The following is a 12,041-nucleotide window of genomic DNA, read 5'->3' as shown; positions in this document are numbered from 1 at the left end:
CTGGAAACAAATCTCTACTTTTCCTTCAGAGTTGCATATGCCCTGAGTTAATAATGCAAGAAAAGTGTCAGAGGTGGTTTGGGAATGTGACAGTGTTTGCATTTTAGACAATGAGGTTTTTCTTAAATAAATGAAATTGTCTGCACAACTATTTGAAATATTACCCTTGCTATTACATTTTTCTAATTCTTGCCTTTAATATTGCTTATTAAGGACAGTTTATTTTTATTTATTTATTTTTTAAAAAGAAGACAAACTATCTTTTTTTTTCATTATGCATACCAATCCAAGTTCCCACTTCCTTCCCTCCTCCCATTCCCTCCACATACCCTTCCACCCCAACCTCATCCAAGCCTCAAAAGCCCTCCCGACTATATCTAGGCTGAGCAAGGTATCCATTGAAAGAGAATAGCTTCCAAAAAAAGTCAGTACAAGCAGTAGGGATAAATCCTGGTGTCACTTCCAGTACCTCCCCACCCCCAACCTGCCCCAGCCATGCAACTGTCAACCACATTCAGAGGGACTAGCTTGGTCCTATACTTGTTCCCTCCCAGTCTGGCTAGAGTTGGTGAGCTCCCATTAAGTCAGGTAGACTGATTCAGTGGGTGAACCCATTATGGTCTTGACCTCCTCGCTCATAGTCTCATTCCTCCCACTCTTCAACTGGACCTTGGGAGCTCAGTCCATTGCTCCAATGTGGGTCTCTGCTTCTGTTTCCACCAGTTGTTGGACAAAGGTTCTATGGTGATATTTAAGATATTCATCAGGCTGACTACAGGGCAAGTCAAGATTAGGCCCCCTCTCCTCTACTGCATAGGGTCTTAGGTGGGGTCATCCTTGTGGATTCCTGGGAATTTCTCTAGAGCCAGGTTTCTGCTAATCCCATAATGGATCCCTCAATATCTCTTTCCTTGCTCTCCTATCTGTCCTTCCTCCATCTCGATTATCCCATTCTCCCAAGTTCTCCTCACCCCTTCCCTTCTCCTTTCCTCTTCTCCTTCCACCTTCCCTTCTCCCAATTTTGTTCCCAATGTTCCCAATTTTGTCAGGCATCATGACTGTTTCCACTGTCCAGGTGGATCTATATCCTTCTGCAACTTCAGTGGAATCCTATTAATAACAGTTTGAAGAGGCAACTTTAAAAAGCTGCCAGTTTTAAAAAAATGTTTATACACTTTTAGATATATTGTTTGAGGAGAAGTAGGAAACACACCCTGCATATTTTCTGTGCTAACGTGCTCACAAATGCCTATTAGTTGGTCTTGACCTGGCTATTGAGACCTGTTGAGTTTTTAATCTTTGTTGTCTTTGCCTTATCATTATAGAACCAGGGTTATGCTTAAATACAGAAACGATTTCACAGATCATGGGTTATTTTGCTTATAGACAGTGTATCTCTCGTTCTGACTCTATAAGGCATATAAAATTTATTTTAATTGTCAATTTCTCTAATTCTACAAGAGAATGTAATTTTCAAAAGAAGGAATGAGAAGAAGAAACAATGAATATAATCTATATTAACATATAAATCTGAATTGATGTGAATGGCTCATATCAATTTTTCACAACAAAAAGGCGAACTAATTTTCTATAACAGTGACAATACCCACTAACATATAGATGAATTGGTCCACTTACAATTCAGTGGTTTCTCTGCCATTAATAAATGTGAACCTCTCACCCTTACTCTCAAAAAAGGAAAAAAGAAAAAAGAAAAAGAACTGCTACAGGCCAACGAACGAATTATCCAGTCAAAATTTTTGCCCCTGCTTACATCACTTGCTCCACTGACCCAGAAAAATGATCAGATTCATAGACACCCGGAAAGACAGGAGAAACCACATGATGCTAGCCACACATCACGGGAAACTTGTTTACTGTTCACTATGGTCTTGTTTATTACTGCTCAAATGAAATATTGCCTCTGTTCCCACAAAAATTTTAATTTCCCAGAGGAAAAATGGTGTTTCTGTTTTCATTGTGCTATGTTTAAAACAATTACATATGTAATGAATATTTAATAAATGTAATGTTTACAAGATAAATGAATAAACAGATGAACTTCAACTTCAGTAGTAAACTAACATGTTACAAATACACAGATAATGTTCTATAGGTTCCCTCAGGTAACTAACATTAATATTGATTCCTATCACCATATTATTTTATTATTATTTATCTATCTTATCTCCATAGAGAGAAACGGAGTTAAATGTTAGTGAATCAAGTATGCCAAAAAATTTAAACTAATCCATTATTGTCAATAACTGAAACTGACACATTCAGGTTTTAAGTTCTAAGAACCTTCTTCCTACGCCATACCAAGTAACTAACTACATTTAAGAAAAATAAAGCAGCATGGCATAGACACAGAGAGTCCCTTGCAAACAGATTATAATGGCTTCTTGGTAACTTACATGAAATTATTTATGTAACTAACTATGGGATCCCAACACAATAATAATTGGAATCTCTTGACAATTAGGCTTCAAATTCTGCATTATTAGGAGATTGCTAATAGTACACATATTAACTTTAGAGAGCCAGGGGAAGAAAGGTGTGACTGTGTTTCTGACTGCAGAACAATTTTCCAAGTCTCATTTGAAGACTTCTTCAAAACTGTGGGATACCAGTCATTAGCAGACATGAATTAACTTAGTCCTTTCCTTTCTTCATTATATACAACAATGCAGTATTGTTTCTTAATTGCAATCTGGCATAAGGAAAGTATTATTTCACAAAACTTGCCTCTGTCATAACCATGTTTCAAGTGTGTGTGTGTTCATTGCTACTTATGTGTATTAGTAACATATATGAGATTTCTCATAGAGGGTCAGAGTCAAAACTATGTGAAAGCCATCACTTTAGAGGAAATAGAGAAAATTCATAAGCAGCATTGGGTGTGAGGACTTTGATTCTTTGCCTCAGAAGCACCAGTGCTGGTGGTGAAATGTGGCTGTATCCTATACAGATCTAACCCAACACATCAAAAGGGATCTGGCCGAATTTTCAAGTCCACTGATTATTATTTATTGTTATTTCTGTTTTATTTGGCAATGCATAATACAGTCAGAAAAAAATATGTCTTCAATGACTCTGAGGCCTACAAGACAGAACCGAAAGGCTGGAGAGACACTATGTTAGTTATTTTCTGGCAGAAGGTCAGGACATTAGTAGAAAGGGTGAATACAGGAAATGATCAGCTAGCTACATAGATGAGGCAGGTTACAGTTCCTAAACCATGGGATGTCAACATGGACAATTTGAAAGAGAAGAATTTATTCGAACATTACCAAGACTGTTAGAGAGATGGCTTTGAAACCCAAAACTGAAAAACAGAAAGGTTTGAAATCAGATACAATATGAATTATTTTGCAAGGTGAGCTAAATATGTTACATGAGAAGTAACCCATGTCGAAACAAGCATCATTATAAAAATACAAGAGGAAGTCGCTGTGCACTTTAAAGAGATGAGGAGATGAAATGAATGCATCTTAATTTCACCAGTCACACTTGCTCGTGCCATAGATCACACTCTCTCTCTAAGGGTGGGAAAAAATAAATTCTGTAAAGGAAAACTGATTGATAGAAAAAAGGCACAGAATATTATGTGGAAATTTAGGGAGAAAGAAATAGACAGATACTAGAGAAACACTTTGTGTAGACTGCAGCTTTTAAAATAAGTTCCGTATGAAGAGTCAAAATTAAAACCTATGCGAAACAGAACAGTGAAATGGAGTGAGTTGTCTTACAAACCCAGTTTCATGTGGTGGTAGGGAACAGTAACATCTCCCAACATACTTATAAACTTTTCACTTGCCACTTGCATATTTTATACATATACATATATATACATATATATAAATCAAAATTAGGAAGTATAGTGAACATCTGTTCTGTAACTAAAGGAAGAAGAAATACGGCAGTATTTCTGCAAGAACAGTCTATCTTGTCTTGTTAAAAAGACAAGCAGAAGACACATTGTCTAAGTATACTGCAGAAGCAGAAAGAGTGAGATAGAGTAGTGAAGGAAGAACATAAATACCACTCTAAGGTTACACCTTGGAAGTGACTAGGTGTTACTTAAGTATTTCCTGCATAGCACTAATCCATTTTCTCCTGTTATTTTAAAAGGGCACAGTAAACACATAAACATTTGTTCAGAGAATGAATAAAAGAATGAATAAAATTTAATTGAAAAACAATGCATTCAATATATTTTAGATTACAAAGACTGGAGAACAGAAGACATAATCAGGAAACAATAGCTTCAGTTTGGCTAGAATAATTGTAGATAGCAGAATAATACAATGTTCACTGGATTCCTTGGGTCCTGGGAGTATTGTTTTCCTTTGTGCATGAAGCAATGGGAAACCATTGCTTTAAAACAACAGACATTATCTAAACACTGACTGAGACAATTATTTAGTAGTAGATAATTGCATGGATCGGAAATTATGGAGCTAGATAAGGTTTCATAGAAGAAGTACAGCAATGACACTTGGAAATTTCTTCTTATTAAAAACCGTCCTGAGAGTACACTAGGGTTTCCATCTTTAATGTTTGTGATAGTGTGTCAAATGTCAAGAGTACCTAACTACCAAATGGAATGGCCTATCTTTCAATATACTCTTTATTTTATTACTGCTAGATAGCTACTAGATTAGCTACCTATGCATTCATAGATCATTTATCTATAATATGTCTATCTTCTTTCAATTACTACCAGAGTAATTCTGTTAAATATAAATTTGTTAGTGACATTCTTTTTGTACATCCTGCAATGATAGTTTTTTTAAAAATGTACAGAATCCTTACCTAACATTAAAGATAATTTATATTAACCTTTAGATTGCTCTATCTGGAAATTATAAGAAAAATATGGTCTAAATAAAAACCATATACAGAAAGATGGATACAATGGAATATAAGCATATTAATTGAGTTAAGTCAATACCACAGAGACAATATAATGCATTTCTCTCATTTGGTTCTTCGAGTTTATATAGACACAGGAAAGCATATATTCATAAAATGAAAAATGACTATTTATGATATGCCCATGTTTTCTACTTTGCGCTGGCCCATTCTAATAAGCAGGTGGACTCCGTCTCTCTCTCCCTAAGTCTCCTGTTCTTTTCAACATCCTTTTTTGTCGTCTGCCTCATAGATTCTCTGGGTTTCCTGGTGTGTGTAGTGATCCACATCTGACCACCCAGAGAACACCCGTCTCCTTAGCAGAGTGAATAGGTCCCAGGAAGATGGCTGGTAGAAGGTGAGCTAAGCAGGTGTTTCAACATACCTTTTGTTACACTTTGCAGAAAAAAGATGGCTTCCCCCCAGGGTTAGAGAAAACACAGGGAAGAACAATCATTCTTAGACTCATCTTCTAACTTCTTTTTGTCTGGTAGGAAGATATATGGGTGAATAAGTGGCTGTCTTTGCACATTTCACAGGAATCTCATTTAGAAAGATGGGCAAACATGAAAAAGAAATCAGGGTACATGCCTGGCTAAACGCTTGGGCATTCTGGGTTGCATGAAGTCAAAGAAACTTTCCCCCATGTGTGAGCCAGCTTCAGTGTATCATTCCTAGGCTGCAACTAAACAGATAGCAATGAAATCTACTCATGTCAGCAACGGATAAGCCTGAGCCCACCTTCTGTGCTGTGAGTTACTTTATACTCCATGTAACATATATCTGGTCACAGAGTTAGATAAGAAAATGAAGCCTATTGAAAGCCAGAGGAGAAAGTAGTTAATCCTCAAAAAATTCTCCTTTGAACTGTGAGACTTGATGAAGTTAAAAGAAATCCATATAAAATTAAGGTTCTTTAATTATTTCTTAATTAACCCTAGAAAAGTACATGAATCTCCCATTTAACTTCTTGTTGAAGCCTGAGTTACAGGTTACATGTGGTCAGTTTCACAGAAAGGAAGGGCAGCTGCAGGCCAACATGTTAGAATACAGGGTGGAACACAGCAGGACTGGGAGCAGGGCTGGAACACAGCAGGACTGGGAGCAGGGCTGGAACACAGCAGGACTGAAGAGACAGGATGGCTCCATTTTTCAGCCTCCAATTTGAAAGTTATTTTCTTTATTAATCATGAGACTTTTTAGATATTAGAGAAAGTCCTAAAGTACCTATGATAATATCAAATTTAGATATAGTTACCTAAATCTAATGGGAAATTTGTGAATAGAAAATAAAATCAAAATTTACCAAATTAAGGCAAAGAAATCAAAACTATTATTTAAGAGTTTCTTAATTCCCTTCCTCTGCTCAATTCCTAATACCTAGTCCCCAACCCACCCCATCCCATCCCACCCCCTTTTTGTACTATCTCTAGGTCAACTTACATGCACAGGTACAAATCTTTCCCATCCTGAACTGCCCTAGTCTAACAAATCTGTTGTGAATTGAAATTAACTAGAGACATCAACCGAACATTCATTCATTCAGGTTCTACTATTTGCAACTTGACTCTTTTTCTAAGAATGAACCAAAGTGTGTGTGTGTGTGTGTGTGTGTGCATGCATGCGTGTGTGTGCATGTGTGTGTGTGAGAGAGAGAGAGAGAGAGAGAGAGAGAGAGAGAGAGAGAGAGAGAGAGAGAGAGAGAGAGAGAGAGAGAGAGGACTGCACGGGCATGAGGTGGCCAAAAGACAACCTGAGGTATCATTGCTCTGGAGCTATCCTTCTTTCAAACTGATTTTACTGATATCATGATAGGATTATATCGTTTCCCCCTTTCCTTTCTTCCCTCCAAGACTTCCCATATATCCTTCCTTGTTCTCTTTCAAACTCATGTCCTCTTTTTGCATTAATTGTTGTTATATATGTGTCTCTGCCTAAACACCTAAATACGACAAGCTCAGTCCGTATAAGCTTACTTCTTTGTATGTTTTCAGGGCTGACCATTGGGAACTAGAAAACCAATTAGTGTGTTCTTTCCTTGGGAAGGCATTTTTTCTCCTACTCCTGGCATCTATTACTTGCCTACAGTTCTTTGCATACGGTTGAGGTCTCATGGGCTTTTCCCATCCACGTTGGGGTAACTACTGGTGGTTTTTGAAACAAGGGTTCTCCTTGTCCTGGCACTGGCCAATTTTGCCAGGCTGGCTGGCTAGCCACAGATACAGCTGTCTCTGCCTCCCCTAAGCTGGGCCTGCAGATGCACGGCACTACAACCAGCATTTCCACATAGGAGTTGGGGACCAAACTCAAGTCCTCAGGTTGGCAGGGCAGCACTTGATTGACTGAGGAATAAAAAAAGAATGGAACAAATAGGATTTGGTTTTGCCTTCTTTTTTTCCTTTAAAATTTTCTTTTTAAATACATTGGATTGTTTTGTTTTAAATTATCAAAAGGCTGGAATCCCTTACATTTGGAGGCCATAGAAAATGTAGCTTGAAGCCTCAAAGAAACATCACGAAGAAGCCCACTAGGCATGTGACTGTAGCCCTACTAACACTTGACAACAGCATGAAAATGGTTATGGAGGGAAGGTTAGGAACGTCAAAGTCTTCACAGGGAGGGAGTCAAGAATCACCTTTAAACAAGAACAAGAACTCTTCTCTAATCCAATAGATTAATAGGTGCCATGTTATTAAGCTGATTTAATCAAGAAACCAAAAACCAAAGACCATCTTTTGAAGACAAGGCAGTGTAAGTCCACCAAGTTAGAGTTGACAGTCCTCTGTGCAGTCCATCTCGTGCCGTTGCTCATATGTTAAGTTTTTAAGCGCTATCCTCAAAACACAGTACTTCAGATTGATAATTTAAATCTTGCAGGACAATGGGAAAAATAAAGTTAATTGGTTTTTAATTGGCCTAGAACAAATTTTAAAAACTGCAATCTGTCATTTCTGGAGTGACACTGCTTATGGGCATGGCAGCTATGGAGGAATTATGGTAGGGGATACATAAAATGATAGAGAAAGGGAATTGGATTTGAATCTTCCTAGGTTCCCCATCAACTTCTTGTGTTGTTATTTCCAAGCTTTATTGCCCTATTCATATTTATGCTTGTCAGCAAGTTTCCCACGGCTATGTTCAAAAGGCAGCTGTTCATTCACACTCCCCAATGACTAAATCTATCAAAGCCAATGTCTGGCCCAGGGACAAGAACTGATTTCTAAAAGGCTGTCAGCTTCATTCCTTGAAGAGACTCAGAGTTCGTCTGTTGGACCCAGACAGCTTGAGTATTTATTTTACTAACTTAACTATTATTATACCTCAACAATAATACTTAAAAGATAGAACAATTACTTTGGAGGGCACCAAGCCTCATAGCATTAATGAATGCGGCATCCTAATATTTATGTAGCTACTGAACATCTGCATTATCTTAAGTCTACAAATTTCTCCCAGGAATCTTATAATAAAGGGTCAATAAATGTGGTTTCCGTGTGAGCAAATAAGTGAAAGATGATCAGGAATTTGAAACAGGTGGGCTAGTGACACAGTTCAGCCATATGTGCTTACCTAGGACATGACAATCCCAAGATCTATAGCCAACAAATGAGATGTAGGGGATAAAAGAACCTATACAGACACAAACATCTGACAGATCTTCCTGTGGAATGATCCTTCCACACACTGAGAAAATGTGTTGCTCTCATTGTTAATAAAAAGCTGATAGGCTGATAGCTAGGCAGCAGTTTCAGGGCAGACAGAATGCTGGGCAGAACAAGGGCAGAATCTGAGGGGCTCTCAGTCAGACATGGAAGAAGCAACATGGGAACATAACAAAGACATTTGCACTTTAATGAGCGTCAGTAGCCAGAAGCAATCAGTGACACCAGATCTGGTGGTCCGTTGAGCATATTACTAACATTTGCTTTTAACTCCTATAAAGCCATGTTAAATAATGAAAGCACTCATTTGTGAAGTCACATGTGCCATCACATGACAAATGTGTAGGAATTATACTTTCTCAAATATTGCACTGAATTCTGACCACGTGTGTCCCTCATTAGTGGCATGAGAGACTTTCTACTGGATATAATACAACCCTAAACCTTCCTCAATCCCATGTTCATTTACTAGCAGTCTACCTGGAACCAAATGGTTTGTGCTAATGGCTATATTTATCAAAGAAATGCTTATGAATGGATGGGTAAGTCATTTATGTAGACAAAAAAAAAACCACTAAGATAATGACATCTACAATCTCTCCGTTTATTTTTCCCTTAATTTCTTTATATCTAAATGTACTGAAGATTCAGAATATAATCTGAACTTTATACATAGAAAGGCTAAAATAATGAGACAGGGCTCATAACACTCTAAATACCACACTTAAACGTTTTCAGTTTATACATATTACTGAATTACCATGACAACTTTCTTTGCTTCTTGTATTATATTAATGCAATAAGAAATATAGATGCATTAACTAACACCCATACAGCAACTTAATTTATCAAAGATCCATGTACAGATTACAGGTGATAAAAAAGTTACTTTCTACCAGATCTAGTGACTGCATTGATAAATGTGGAAAAATTATAACTAACACAACACAGCCTTGCACACTGCTGGTGAAAAATAAATTAACAGGTCTATTATAAACAAAAACATTTTAAAGATTCCTCCAAAGATTAAAAACAGAACTAACTCATGATCTTTCAATTCCAATAGGAAGAATATGACTGCAGTACTCTTCACTATAGCAAAAGTGTCTCCCGATAATGCATGAATAAAGAAATTATGATAGACACACATCCCTAGACCACTATTCATCCATACAGGAAAATGAAGTCCTGGCATTTGTTACTACATGGACAGAGCTGGAGTTCACTATGCTAAGCAGAAAAGCACAGGCATAAAAAGACAAGGATCGCATGTTCTCACTCGCATGTAAAAGTTAATTTCATGAAGTTGAACAGAAAAAGGTGGTTACAGAGACAATGGAAAAGAAATCATGGTCAACATTTTAGATGGTTAAGTTATATAGGAACAAAATGCTATGCTATGCTCCACTAAATACCAGCATGAATTTAGTTAACACTCATGTATTATATATTCCTAGAAGATAAAGTATTTTTAATCTTTTCATCATAAATAGTTAATAGGACAACGCAGCCTTGTAATATGTATGTGTAGGTAGGTACATGTTAAGCAGCAACTGAAAAGAACTCTCAACACTAACATGTTGTCAAGAGAGCTTGAGTAACACACAGGCGTTAAGCTAAGCACACTTAATCCTTCTACCTAGAAAAGACTGAATTATCATTATTCATGCTTTATTCATGAAAGAAAATGGAGGGTTAGAGTTGTTGATGCCATTCCCACAGGACGGAGTACAACTGAGTTGATGTTCTTAACCACTCCTTAGGGCTGCCCTGTACCCTTGGCATAGTCACCTTATACTCTAATTTTCTAAATTATTGACTTCACCTTGAAAATCTGTTCTACTCAACAGTGTTGTATGTTACCTCTGACCTCAAACTATAATACATGCTTCTGTCTGGTGACTGAATAATGTGCCAGAGAACTAGATGCTGAGAAAGATTCAGAGAGGTTCACTTGCTATATCAAAAATTACTACCCTGAAACTGAGTTTGCTCATTTATTGAACAGAAATATGAGGTTGAAAAATTGTTCTAGTTAGATTTATAAAAATAAGTGCATAAAGTCAGGCTATAAAAAAAAGTTCCTCTACTAGAAAAAGCAACAGAATTTCCTAACAGCTCTTTTTCTTATTTTCCAACTATGGTACAGAATCATTTTTATGAATTCAAAACTCAAGTGCCTAGTGGCTGGTTGTTCTATTGGATCATTGCTGGTTCACTTCTAGATCTTAGAGCCATCAACAATATACCTGATGTATATTTTAAAGGTATAGCGCCCGTGAACATTCACAAATAAAGCAAGGAGTTACCAAACATTTCATATATAGATGTTACATAAATACAAGAATACTGTCATAGATGGCAGTGTACCTTATAAGGATTCTTATCTTTAAAATAGATCTTTTCTAGTCAGTCAGACTTCAACTACATGTATTAAATAATAAGTATTTTCCCCAGAATACTTTATGTTCTAAAATCCACAAATTTCACTAATGTTGCATCTCTATGTCAATTAATGTAATTTGAAAAAATGACCAACAAAATATAAATGCAAACCAACATTAGCAAGGGTGTGTAAAATTGGCTAATGGACCAAAGCACAACATTTCCATCATTATTCAGAATACTGAGAAACAATATCATTTCTTTTCATCAAATTTATCATCAGAGACAAAAGCTTTCTGGATAGACAAACAAATGTAGTTTTTTAAAACTGCTATAGAACTACTTGATTTTCAGAGCAACTTGATGTCTACAGAAAGTGTAGGAAATATAGCAGTGGCATTTTAAATAACCCCAATATCAGAGGACTTTTGCTCGTATACTGATGCAAAACATATAATACACATTTATGTGGGTTTATATGTAATCATCCATGGGCAATGAAATATGCAAGAATACTAGTTTAGTTAGTTTGTGTCATAGAAAAGAGCTAACATACATGTTCCTTCCTCAGACGGATCTACTCGGTATAGAAAATATTAAACATACTTGTGAACCTTGAATTTTAAAGTCTAAAATAAAATTTCTAAGTAATGTAATTATAATAAATAAAACATAACATATGGGAAAGTATTTGTTGGACTTGCTACCATAACCTAGATGTATGATGTTTTTGTATGTTCAATACAGTAAAGTAATTTTTAAAAGACAGACAGACAGACAGACAGACACAGAGATACAGAGAGAGAGAACCCATTTGGCTGGCCTAGTTAACCAGCTCACCCTAAGTCCCTGTCTCCCAACCTGGGATGACAGGCCTGATTATTATGTGGGTGCTGGGTATCTGAATCTCAGTTACCATGCATTTGTAGAAAGCACTTTACTCTCTCCGGCCTCTGAGATGATATCCATATATTTTTATTCAACACCTATATATACAAATACATATTACAACACAATCTTTGAACCAATTGTGCCCATAGTCTTTGCAAGACTCAAGAGGTCATGAGTAATCACTTC

The 12,041-nt window shown here is 36.7% G+C and overlaps 1 protein-coding gene across 7 annotated transcripts in view; it reads right to left on the bottom strand.

Annotated features, from left to right (window-relative positions):
- Cep128 (centrosomal protein 128) overlaps positions 1-12,041 on the bottom strand; it is a 372,845-nt gene that overhangs the window by 137,705 nt on the left and 223,099 nt on the right. The gene's annotated exons all lie outside the window — the stretch shown is intronic.

This window comes from Arvicola amphibius, chromosome 7 (genome assembly GCF_903992535.2).
Source record: "Arvicola amphibius chromosome 7, mArvAmp1.2, whole genome shotgun sequence".
Classification (NCBI taxonomy): Eukaryota; Metazoa; Chordata; class Mammalia; order Rodentia; family Cricetidae; genus Arvicola; species Arvicola amphibius.
The sequence above is the reverse complement of the archived record's forward strand: the minus strand, read 5'-3'. Positions and strand labels throughout refer to the sequence as shown.